This window comes from Sapajus apella, unplaced genomic scaffold, assembly GCF_009761245.1.
Source record: "Sapajus apella isolate SASKATOON/1434 unplaced genomic scaffold, GSC_monkey_1.0 scaffold28, whole genome shotgun sequence".
NCBI classification, from domain to species: domain Eukaryota; kingdom Metazoa; phylum Chordata; class Mammalia; order Primates; family Cebidae; genus Sapajus; species Sapajus apella.
The window spans coordinates 24,881,950-24,895,457 of record NW_022436968.1 but is presented as its reverse complement, the minus strand read 5'-3'; the positions used below and the strand labels follow the sequence as shown (position 1 = coordinate 24,895,457).

The window sequence follows — 13,508 nt, the reverse complement described above, 5'->3', positions numbered from 1 at the left end:
AAAACTTTATTAAAATTACAAAAAGAAGATCCTTTTGAACATAAGAGTATTGTGTTAGGGTGAGAATGTTTCTTGATGTGTACTCCCAGGCTGAAGTATCTCTCCTAAATGCCCCCGGCCTTTCTTCTCCTCCTCACTTGCTTCTCCCTAAGAAAGGAGGGGTGACTCCTCTAATTATTAAATTTGTGAAGAATAAGCTGGGAAGTCTGCATTCAGCCCATCATCTTCCTAAAACCTGCATGAGGAGACCTAATGTTTGAAGTGTATTGCCTATGATTAAATGGAAAGAGATCCAGAATTGGGATGCTCTCTTATCTGCAAATGTAAGCCACATGGTTGATCATCAACTCTCATCAGTAATAAAGGTGACATTGTAATCACCTGTCTGCCTCTTTTGTCTTATATTCTAATTGGCTTGGAATTTGGGTGAGGATGAGGAGTGTCATTTATTGTCATAAGATCCAAACACACATCTATGGATTTATCCTACAGACATACTTACATATGTGTGAAGTGATATGTGTACAAGGTTGTAGCATTGTTTATAATAGCAAAAGACAGAGCAACCTGAATGTTCGTATAGAGGATTAAATAAGACGCTGTTGCACAATGGACTATTATGCAGCCAAAAAAATTAGTAAGCTCCAAGTTACATTAAAAAAACAAATCACAAAACAAAAACAAGGTACAGAACTGCGAATATAATATGCTATAAATTGTGCACGAAAAAGAAAAATATATAAATATCTGCTAATACCTTCATAGCATATTTCAGAAAGAATATGTAAGAAACTGATCAATTTATTTATTTTATTTTGCCTCCAGGGAAGAAAACCTGGTAGGTAGGTGCATTTTCTGTTTGTTACTCCCTAAAGTCACAGAAATCATGGGTGAGTGCAAATTCAGAGCAGAAATCATGTGTCTGAAAGTACTATTAAGTACCTGTCTCTTTCAAATCTTGTTAGTAGATGGTTACAAATTATTCACTCAATCTTTCCATCAAATCAAAATGCATTTGTACTTATTTAGCTAAAGAGTGAAGTGATTACTATAATTTTACTTTTTAAAAAAACTTAATTATGTCTGATTAAATTAGCATGTAATTGAGTATCTAAATGAAACTTTCACATAAATAGAATTAAAACAGAGGTACAAGGAGAGTTGTAGTACATGGCAAGTTTCATTGTGAAAAGTTATTTATTTGCTTTGTTTTCATTTACTCAATAAATACTTATTGAGAGCCTCTTCTGTGCCCTGCTCTAAACTCTGGGAAAATGGGAGCAAGACACTCTCTTTTCTTAGTATGGCCTACTTTAGTAGGGGACATAGATAACAAGTAAACAGGCAGGTGCAGTAGGTCACACCTGTGATCCTGGCACTTTGGGAGGCTGAGGCAGGTGAATCATTGAGGCCAGGAGTTCAAGACCAGCCTGTCCAATATGGTGAAACCCCATCTCTACTAAAAATTCAAAAAAATTAGCCAAGCATGGTGGCACATGCCTGTAATTCCAGCTACTTGGGAGGCTGAGACATGACATTGCCTAAACCTGGGAGATGGAGGTTGCAGTGAACCAATATCGTCCCACTGCATTCCAGCCTGGGTGACAGAGTGAGACCCTGTCTCAAAAAAAAAAAAAAAAAAAAAAAAGTAAGCAAGCAGATAAGCTAATTTTTAAGTGATAGTACTAAAAGAGAATAACACAGAGCTATGACAATACAGAGTGGCTAAAATGAGAGAGGAGGAAGGATTATTTTTTCCAAGTTAATTTTTGGGGAGAGATACAATTTATTAAACAAGCATGTATAATATGACCCTCTGTGCCTACTCTTATTGTGGGCACTGGGCATAAAGCAACATAGAAAATTAAATCTTTGCTCTCAAGAAGCTTAAGGCATTCCATTGATACAGACTGACAATAAACAATCAAATTGATACTTAAATATCAAATTGATATTTTGATTTTTTTGATACTTAAGTATCAAATTTATTTGATCAAATTTATTTGATACTTAAGTATCAAATTGATACTTAAGATGCAGAATCAGATTTACTGTGATACCCCAGGGAGGGCTGGTAATTGCTGAGGGCTATAGAATGTTCTAGGTGCAAGTGGAAGCCAGGTTGCAACAACTAGACATTTTGTGTAAGCATTTCTAGTAACTTGCCTAAAGAAATCTTAGGAGGAAGAACTGAAGCTCCAAGACTCCAGGAATTCATGATTTATTTTCACATTCTTAATAAATATTCACTTTCATGCTTAACTTTTAATTGTAATTTTTATATTTTGTTTCTTTAAAAAGTGACCCCCCCAATCATAAAAACTTCAGGCCCCACAAAACTTGGATGTTCCCATAATAAGATATCAGGTGATAACAAGTTTTATGAAGAAAAATCAGAATGAAGATGATGAAGTAAAATCGTTGTGGGGAGGTACTATTAATATAAGGTGGTCAGCAGTGGCCTCTCTAGTAGATGATATTTGTGCTGAGCCCTGAAGGAAGCAAGCTATAACCTTGGAAACGGTAGGTTCACAGGCCCTGAGGCATCTGTACTGTGAAGCCATCTATAGACTTGCTATCTAAGAGGATGTTCCCTGGACTAAATTAATTCTTTTAGCATATTTTATATCTCCAAACTCAGGGATCAGTTATATTAATAAATGCAGACACTTATTAAGTTACCCATTTATAAGAAATACAAAAGGTGCATTTTCATGAAAACAGGTTCATGTTCTTTAGATGAGGCTAGAATTTAGAATTATACAGAGTCTACAGGCTGACTCATACATTCACCCTTGGTCTTCTTCCACAGTGATACTCCTGAAATCCTAAAATGATTAAGTTCTGTTTCTATCAGCTGGCCCTCCTAGCGCTCTGCATCTGAGAACCAGAATGAACCTCTTCACATTTTCTGCGAGTCATGCACTGTTTAGAGACTAAGGAGGCCTGAGCAGGAAGAATCTGCCCATTGATAACTCTTAGCTCTGTTTTTAGAGTAAACACACCCATTTAATGAAAACAATATGTTCACTGAGTGCTATTTTAAGGGAAACAGCACAGAAAGGAGAGATGGGAGAAAACCAAAAGAGATCAAAAGGTTATTAAACAGCCTGGAATTAATAATATACTTTTAAAAAAGTTTTAACCAGAGTATCCTGTTTCTTTGCTGTCCACCATCTATTTTAAAAAATGGTCATTACAGAGAGGCATGATGAATTTAACTAGACTACAAGATTACTTGAGGCAGAAGGCAGAGCCTAAGTTTTATTTACTTTTGGATCTTCAGGGCCAAGCACACGGTAAGCACACCATACTTATTTGTGCAATTAGGAATTAACGTTACACTGTGTGAGAGCAGCCATAATTGTTCTACACCATCTGTTGATAACTTGGGTTTCATTTTATATATGGGTTTCTCATTGTTTTTCCAAGGCCTGCCCACAGAAAAACACAGAAAGATGAGGTGAAAAATTCCTAGGCCCTGCCATGCAGCCACAGAACATGGGAACCTGCCTGACTGTGGACATCAAACGAATTTCAAGGCCCAGAACTTGGATAGCATGGTTCACTGAGTCTAAGAATGATCACCTTATATGGTAGTATAAGCTGTTTCTGAGCTGATATAACTGGGAATATAGAAGGCAGGGAGGCTGTCGTTCTCTGCCTCTTTGACCTGGTAGATACCTCGCTGTGCAGAGTTGGCAAGAACTCAAACTTCATGCGTATTCTGGGACATACAAGGGAGGCAGTGGGAAGCCACATTTATCCTCCTGCATCTCTATCTTGTTTATATTCTTTGCTCTGCTTCTTAGTTCATCCAAAACTAAACCAAAATAAAATCATCTTGAATGAAATCCAAGTCTTTATCCTCTCCATTCCCCAAACCCAGGCCAGATTCCATAGTCTGGTTTTCAGCTTACATTATGTTGTCCAACTCCGTTTTTACAGTAAACACATACATTTAATAAAAGGTGACAATTTGTACACAGTGAGTATTATTTTAAGAGAAACTATGGGAATATACTCCTGGCCTCAAAGAGCTGACTAGAGTCTCGTGAGGGAGACAAAAAGTATAAAAACCATTGCTATCTAAAGTCAAGACAAAGTTAGAGGGCCTAAGACCTGTAGTAAACTAGGGGATGTTCAGTCCAATAGATGTAATAGTGTAGAAATCTGCCTTTTCGAATCATATATATATATATATATATATATATATGTTTTTTTTGAGACAGAGTCTTGCTCTGTCACCCAAGCTGGAGTGCAGTGGCATGATCTCAGCTCACTGCAACCTCCACCTCCCGGGTTCAAGCAATTCTCCTGTCTCAGCCTTCTGAGTAGCTGGAACTACAGGCGCATACCACCATACCTGACTAATTTCTATATTTGTATTAGAGACAGGGTTTCACCATGTTGGTCTTGCTGGTCTGGAACTCCTCAGGTGATCCACCCGCCTCAGCCTCACAAAGTGCTGGGATTATAGCCACCTATATTTTATAATAGGATTTTAAAGCATAACAAAGATTTTCCAGTTTGACACTAGACCTTCTCTGAGCCTTACATTTCCGGTATGAAATTCTTTTTTTTTTCCGGTCAAATGGGTAATGTGCTGATGTCATAACAAGGTTCAAGGATGGCACATTTCACACAAGTGTGTGAACACCCAATCATCGTGCTCATGAACTACAAAAGGATTGAAATTCTTTATCTAAACTAGACCTTGTTTATTCATATGCCACCCACGTTTTGGGTTGGGGTAGAACCTTAATCTCTCGATGTTGTCTGTAATGGCTCATTAGTCACCTTGTGGGTGTGGGTGTTCCCCGTTTCCCCGGCAGCTCCCTAAGCTGTCACTATGGCTGGATGTGATATGACAGGTCTCGCTGAGGTGAGTCCCACAGCCTCTGGCCAGTCGGCCTTCCAGCGTTAGGAGAATGGCGGGACAGCATGTGTCCCTGCAGTGGGAGCAGGGGTCATGGAGCTGGGAGAACCTGAGGTTCAAGACCAGCCTGGCTAACATAGTGAGATCCCATCTCTGTTTTTAAAAATAAATAAACCTCAGTTGTCCTTAGATACCCTTCCAGGAGCATCTGGTTTCTTTGCTCCCCTTTCTAGAAAAACTTCTTAAAAGCATTGTTAACCCCACACTGTTTCACCTACTCCAGGGCTTTCACCCCATCACGTCACTGAAACTACTGTGATCAAGTCATCTGTGACGTACATGTTGCCAAATTCAATTGACACTTCTTTTTCCTCATTATGCCTGAGTCTTGTGCAAACTGATCTAATCCACTTTGACGCGTCTCAATTATTAGCTTCTTTTTGTAGGTATCAGTAGCCTCCAGTAGATGCAGCTGAACAAGAGCTATGGATCTCTCTTGATTCTGACCTGGGTACTTTATGAAGAACATTTTAGCAAACTACTAATTAGCCTTCCCTATAAGCATAAAATCTTGAATTTTTCATTCTTCCAATTTATGTTTTCCCCCAGAAACATTGATTCCAATGATTCATTCTCAGGTTCCAGTTACTGCTACCCCAAATTCTCGAATTTAGTGCCCTATTTCCAGTGTCACCATACTTTACCACATACTTCTCCAGTGGAGAAGTACTATTAAAACCTTGGATTTCTACCTTGTTGATGTTTCTAAAAATTTTTGGTTTTCAAGAATAGTAACCACTTAAGATCTGTCATCTATAAATGATTATTCATTTTGATAATTTCTCAAGAATGAATTAATTGTTACAATAGTGTAGCACTGTCTGCTGCCCTACTCCACTGGCTGAGGGACCATCAGTATCTAAGAGAACTTATCAGTTCAGTAGGGTCAGGGGTCCATTCCCTTCTTAGATGGTGCCATTTGGTGCCATCTTAGCATTGTTGGACTTGCAGCCAAACTAACTGGTTACTCTTGAAGAATGTTAAGAAACCAACTCATTCTAAAAATTGGTGAAGGAAAAAAACCAAGCACTTATCTTCTTTTTCTTGTATGTAAGTCAAGTAAACCAAATTGTGAATATGGTACTTTTTTTTTTTTTTGAGACAGAAGGTCTTGCTTTCTCACTGAGGCTGGAGTGCAGTGCAATGGCTTATTCACACACACACTGCCTGGGCCCAGTTGATCCTCCCACTTCAGTCTCCCAAGTAGCTGGAATGCCAGATGCTTGCCACCATGCTCAGCATTTTTTTTTTGTATTTTTTTTGTAGAGATGGGGGTTTCACCATGTTGCCCAGGCTGATCTCAAACTCCTGCACTCAAGTGATCCACCTGTCTTGGGCTCCCAAAGTGCTGGGATTACAGGCATGAGCCACTACATCCAGCCTTTTGTTTGTTTTTTGAGGCAGAGTCTCACTCTGTCGCCCAGGCTGGAGTGCAGTGGCACAATTTTGGCTCACTGCAACCTCTGCCTCCCAGATTCAAGCAACTTTCCTGCCTCATCCTCCTGAAGCTGGAATTACATGTGTGCACCACCACTCCCGGCTGATTTTTGTATTTTTAGTAAAGACAGGGTTTCTCCATGTTGGTCAGGCTGGTCTCAAACTCCTGACACCGTGATCCACCTGTCTCAGCCTCCCAAAGTGCTGGGATTACAGATGTGAACCACTGCTGCTGGCCCCAACTTTTTTTTTTTTTAACAGAACAATTCCAGCTAGTGAATGCAGAAGAAATGACAGATTATCACTATTTTGACACTTGAATGAAATAATGGACCTAGACAATGATTATTGATAGCTGCTAAAATCAATAGGTGAGAGCCTGATGAGGAACTTAATAATGATGGGTCAAGCTGACAACACTTGAACCCACCGATGAATTTTAATATTACAAAAAGAGAGGGAAACAGACATTATGCACTTACTGGTGTGATGCAATAAGAACACAGCATCACCTGTGAAGTACTCCTCTAAAAAGATCTAGCCTAAATCTTTTCAAGCCTCTAGACCTAATTTTCAGTTTATGTGAAATACAGAAAATGGAGAAATGTGTTAAATAACAACTCAGGATACAATTAATCAAATCTAGAATGTAACAAACTCTATAGGGAAAATGACTTGATTTCATCAACAAATAAATGGCAAGAAAAACGAAGAAACTATCTGTTGAAAGAAATTTAAGAGCCATTGCATATGACAATGCAATATGTGAATAGCATTTGGATTCTGATTTGAATAATGCAACTGAAAAAATATTTATAAGATAATCAAGAAAATTTAAATACTGACTGGATATTTGATGACATTGAGTAATTTTGTTAATTTATTGAGTATGATAATGGTAAATATGGTTATATGTTTTTTAAAGAGTCCTTATTATTAAAGATTCATAGATAAGACTTTGTAGATTAAATCAAGATATCTGTCATTTGCTCTAAAATAGTCTTGTGAGGGCTTTGGGAAAGTGAGTTGGCATGTAGATAAAATAAGACTGAACATATGCTGATGCATGTGGAAGGTGGATGATGGGAATTTAGAGTTATTATACTATTTATATTATACTTTTTACTTTTGAAGTGTGCTTGAAAATTTCCATAATAGAAAAGAAAGAAGCAAGCAAAAGAAAAAAAAAAGACAAAAAAAAAAAAAATCCAAACTCGAACCCAAAAGCTTGCAATCCTCTGAGCAATCCCCTTAAGAATTCTTTCCAGATTCTACGAACGGTTTATTAGTAATATCTTTACTATACTTTATCCAATTTTTTTTTCTTTTGGGACTCCTAATTCTCTCAAAATTCCCCATGGCTTTTTCAAGTTAATGTATTGGTTCATTTCTGTTTTTGAGTGACAAGGGTAGAATTATTTTTTCAGGGATTTTCCTACTAATTGCAGTTAGTAATGCTTTCCAATGTATGGATTAAGGTTGTCCTCCCAGTAGGAGGTGCTGCCCTCAAAGTAGGGTGGCAGCTCAGCTTTTAGGGCAGATGCCTGAGGCCTTCCAGTGCTGCTCCTGCCTCCACACTGCTTTCCTGGGACCTCTGCATCAGAGCGAATTTCTTAAAATACATTTGCTTCTGGATGATTTTCCACCAATTTGCTGCCAAACTTGTGTGGGTTAGATTTCCTCCAGACTACAATTTACCCATCTCAGCTGGTTTTGCTTTTTGCCCCTTCTTTCCTCAATGAGGTTTGTAGACCCTTCCTGGTTTGGCATGGTGGCTCACATCTGTAATCCCAGCACTTTGGGAGGCTGAGGCAGGGGGATTGCTTGAGGCCAGGAGCTCGAGACCAGCTGGGCAACATGGCAAGACCCTGTTTCTACAAAAAAAAAAAAAAAAAAAAAAAATTAGCCAGATGTGGTGGTCCGCATCTGTGGTCCCAGCTACTCAGGAAGCTGAGGTGGGAGGATCGCTTGAGCTCAGGAAGTTAAGGCCACAGTGAACTATGATTGCCACTGCACTCCAGCCTGGATGACAGAGTGAGACCCTGTCGTATGTGTGTTTATGTTTGTGTGTGTTGTGCTTTGTTGCGAATAGATGTTGGAAATAGTTGCTTGGTGCCACAAATTAGCACTGAGACAAAGGATCTTTCAGCAACACAGTTTTTACTTCCTGGACTGCAGGAAGGGTACTCTCACTAGTCATTTTGCCATGAGAGTACAAAGAACAAAGGAAAACACACAAATTTATTTCTTACACATTTGGGGGTCGTCCTTCTGCTATGTCTGATCTCCGTTGACTAGAGTCAGACCTCACAATCTAAACTAAAACCCGATTGGCTAATAACTTAAAACTTTTTTAAACAGGTAAAAGCAAAGGAGAACTGGGACATGCCTGTGAGCACGTCCAGCACAGATGTCTTAGTCAAAGTACAAGGACATAGAATGCACTATGTGCCTGTAAGCATGGCATGTTGAACAGCCACATAGGATAGGGCTTAACAAAGTTATTAGGACACTTATTCTTTAACAAGAAGGAAACTTTAAAAAGGAACTTTTCTACTTCCCACAATCTTGCATATATATATATCAAACATGCACGTCAGTCTTCCACCCTAGGAGAAATGTACTCACTTTGTGGAAAGATGGGTTAAAGAAAGCTGACAGAAGATATAAATCAAACATGCACATATATCAAATATGCATGCCAGTCTGCCACCCTAGGGAGAGTGCTTCATGTTCTAATTTCATCGCCATTGCTGTTACTGTTGAAGTTTGCCCAGTCCCTGTATCTTTAGTGTGTATTCTGAACAAGGTCACATCAGAATTTGTGGGGCATGGCACTAAATGCAATTTGGGGAAAGGGAAACTCTTTAGGAAAAATAATACCAAATTATGAATACAAAATTAGGTAGAAGGCCAGGTGTGGTGGCTGTGTTCTTATTGCATCACACAGTAAAGCCAGGTGTGATGGCTCATACTTGTAATCCCAGCACTTTGGGAGACTGAGGCAGGCTGATCACCTGAGGTCAGGAATTCAAGACCAACCTGGCCAACATTGTGAAACCCCATCTCTACTAAAAACACAGAAATTAGCTGGGCATGGTGGCATGCCTGTAGTCCCAGTACTCAGGAGGCTGAGACAAGAGAATCACCTGTACCTGGGAGGCAGAGGTTGCAGTGAGATTGCCCCACTGCACTCCAGTCTGGGTAACAGAACGAGATTTCGTCTCAAAAAAAAAAAAATAGGAAAATGAATATCTATTTAGAATAAATAGGTAAATCACAACAAAGGCAAATAGCACAAGCATCACAAAATCCAGGGCAAAAAACTGCTTGAACATAATTAACTGCCAGAAACATTCCCATAATATTTTTTCCCTACATTTTTTAGCCGCATAGATTCTGATCACTCTTCATATAACTGTAATTTTGTAATACTTTTTACAGAGAGCGTATTTTCAGTGGAGAGGCTATAAGGATAATTTACTTTCCTCTAGAATAATTAGAATTCCTCTAAGGTTTTTTTTTTTTTTTTTTAATTATTGGTCATTTAGAAAAGTGTCAGCTTAAAAATTTGTTATTGGGAATGTCTTATAAATATGTAAGAGTTCCCTGGTGGTATAGTGGCTAGAAAAAATTTAAAATGAAAAAATACATTTAGGAGTATTACAAATTTGAGGACACTTTTTAAAGTGTTTTTCACATGTGAGCTGTAAGATTTCAGGATGTATAAGTGTACGTCAGGGCACTCACTAAACAGTTTTTCATCAATGTCATTAAAATGGTGTTTTATGATTTTAGGTTGTATTTGTTGATGTCATTATTTTCAAATCATCAAAAATTTTAGTTTTTTCCAACATAGTCATGATTTGCTCTACTTTGTTAATTGGGTTATACACAATCCAAGAAGCTTATTCATGTTTTCTGAAGTTTATTTATTCTTAATGAATCACTGATATTGGTATGATTTGAAAACTTTTTTCTTATATTTTGCTTCTTGAATACAGAATAATCTCCACTGATTTTGTCACTTATGTTTATGACTTTAGCTTCATATTCTATAAATTTTTATCTCATTTTTTTCAGTTCTTTAATAAACTAGGAACCGTAATTTCTTCACGTCTCATTAAAATGTTTTAAAATGTCTGCTCAAATTACAGTTAGAGTGGCTGATTCTCAATTCAACTTCTTTTTAGACAGAAACCCAAAATACCTATGTTACTTCAGCACCATTTAACACTGGGGAAATGAAATGGAGGGAGATTTGAAATGGAAAGAACAATAGTTTGATGATTTGGGTTAATATATCTTTTACGAATTTAACAAAATCATATGACCCTGTGAACACATTATTAGGATCCCTCCCAGGGCCTTGGAAAGGGCTAATGTAATTGAGGAGTCCTGAAGCTTAACTCTTATTAGCTTCACTGTAAACCCATCTCTGATCTTGAGTACTTAACACAGATCCACTCTTCCTCCTCGTGGACTGTTTTCCTGTGTTTTGTGTGCTAAATCTTCTTTTTCCCCTCCAGATACATTCTCTACCAGCTCCTTCTCCACCCAGGAGGCTGATCTACACAGAAGGGAGCACTAAAACACAGTGGGGGAGGGGGCATTCACTCCAGCCTTCATTCCCCTGGCTCCATTCCTGCAGGGCTGACATGGCTTGGATGCATCCTCAGGGACGTCTCCATAGAGTCCTCTTTCTTAACTAGTGACTAACTCCTCCTTTCAGTCTGTCATCCTGCCCTTGGGATGGTAATGGAGTCCTCATATTACTAACCTTGGAGTTCCTCACTATCCCTCAGAATTTACTTATACACTTCCCACACCTTTGTAAAAAGTAGTTTATTACATTTTCCTGCTGCCAGACAGTCATGGTAGCACATGTCTGTAATCCCAGCTAGTCCGGAGGCTGAGAAGGGAGGATCCGTAGAGCGCAGGAATTTGAGACCCCAACTCCAAAAAAAATCTTGCTGGGACTCTGATACAGTTAGTAACATCAGCCTTGTGTAGGCAGTAACTTCACTGTACGTTTAACTTCCTCTAAAATCATTTTTAGTTAATGTCATTATTTTCAAGGGATCTGCATAGTCCACCCTAAGGTGGATTTGATTATAGGAGAATTATCTTCTATTTGCTTAATACCTGGGTATTTTATGTGGCTATTTTCATTTCTTATCTTTAAAAAAAAAAAAAATCTCCTTTTAGGCAGGGCATGGTAGCTCATGCCTGTAATCCCAGCACTTTGGAAGGCCAAGGTGGGAGGACTGCTTGAGGCCAGGAGTTCATGACCAGCCTGAGCAACATAGTGAGACACTGTCTCTACAAAAATTTTTAATAATTAGCCGGGCATGTGTGGTAGTATGTGCCTTGTAGTCCCAGCTACTCTGGAGGCTGAGATGGGAGGATCACCTGAGCCCAGGCATTCAAGGCTTTAGTGAGCCATGATTACACCACTGCACTCCAACCTGGGCAACAGAGCTAGACCTTGTTTAAAAAAAAAAAAAGTCTTTTTCCAAATTTGGTTAATTATGCTAGAATTAGAATTAGACATGGTAACAATCTGTTCAACAAATGGTGCTGGAGCAATTAGTTGTTCATCTGTATAGAAAAAGAAGGAACTTTGCCATCTGCCTTATGCCCCCAAATTAATTTAACATGAATCATAGAACTAAATGTGAAAATAAAACAATACAGATTCTAAAAGAAATTAGGGGAGAATATCTCTGTGCATTTGGAGTAAGCAATGATTTTTTAAAATGCAATATAAAAAGCAATAATTATCCAAAGACACCAATAGGAAAGTGAAGAAAGCTGTAGACTGGGGGAAAGAAATCCACATTTTAGCCGGGTGCGGTGGCTCAAGCCTGTAATCCCAGCACTTTGGGAGGCTGAGGCGGGTGGATCACGAGGTCAAGAGATCAAGACCATCCTGGTCAACATGGTGAAACCCCGTCTCTACTAAAAATACAAAAAAAAATTAGCTGGGCATGGTGGTGCGTGCCTGTAATCCCAGCTACTCAGGAGGCTGAGGCAGGAGAATTGCCTGAACCCAGGAGGCGGAGGTTGCGGTGAGCCGAGATCGCGCCATTGCACTCCAGCCTGGGTAACATAAGTGAAACTCCCTCTCAAAAAAAAAAAAAAAAAAAAAAAAGAAATCCATATTTCCTACATCTGACATAGCCTTTGTATCCAGATTCATATAAAGAATCCTAATTGATAAAATTGGAAGAATTGATAAAATCGGTAATCCTAATTTATAAACCTGGAAGAATCCTAATTTATAAAAATCCTAATTGATAAAATTGGTAAAAATCAATTTAAAACACACACATACAGTTTTTTTTTTTTATATGAGACACATCCGGCTAATTTTAAATTATTTTTTGTAGATTCAAGGTCTAGATCTCACTACGTTGCCCAGGCTGGTGGTCTCTAACTCCTGGCCTCCCAAAGTGCTGGGATTGCAGTCTTGAGCCACCACTTCTGGTCAACATTCACAATCTTTAAATGGGCAAGGCACTGCGCAAAGGAGAACGTGAGATGGCAAGTGAGCATCTGAAAAGGTGCTCAATCAAGAAAATGCAAATTGAAGGCGCAATGAGATAACACCACACCACCGTGTGGCCAAAATTAAAAAGAGTGACAGACTGTCTGCCCCGCCTCTGGCAGGGATCCAGGGTGCGCGCGGGGAATGTCCCCTGCGGCGTCGGCTGAGAGGCGCGCGCTGCTGGCAGGGCACCACTGTGTGCCCTGGGACTGGCTCGCAGCCCGCCGAGATTGGCCCAGCAGTCGGGTAAGGCCGTGAAGTGCTGCACCCTGTAGGAGATTCAAAGCACAGTCATAGCAAAAGCACCTGGGTGTAAGACTTGACCAAATTTCTGGCAGAGCATCCTGGTGGGAAAGAAGTTTTAAGGAAATAAGCTGGAGAGATGCTACTGAAACTTTGAGGATGTCGGGCATTTTACAGATGCTAGAGAATTGTTCAAATCATAAATCATTGGGGTTTCATCCGGACGGCAGATAAAAGTTAACTAGCCCTTTATAAACATTTTTCCCCCCAAGACATGGTTTATCTCTGTGTTGTCCAGGTTGGTTTCCAACTCCTGAGCTCAAGGGATCCTTCTGAGTG

At 39.2% G+C, this 13,508-nt stretch overlaps 1 non-coding gene and 1 pseudogene across 1 annotated transcript; one reads left to right on the top strand and one right to left on the bottom strand.

Moving 5' to 3' along the window:
* Positions 1-4,588: 4,588 nt before the first annotated feature.
* Positions 4,589-4,692, bottom strand: LOC116561288. The gene has a single exon (XR_004273378.1). It is a non-coding gene; the product is annotated as a small nucleolar RNA U13 (small nucleolar RNA).
* Positions 4,693-4,852: 160 nt separating this feature from the next.
* LOC116561242 overlaps positions 4,853-13,508 on the top strand; it is an 8,802-nt pseudogene continuing 146 nt past the window's right edge.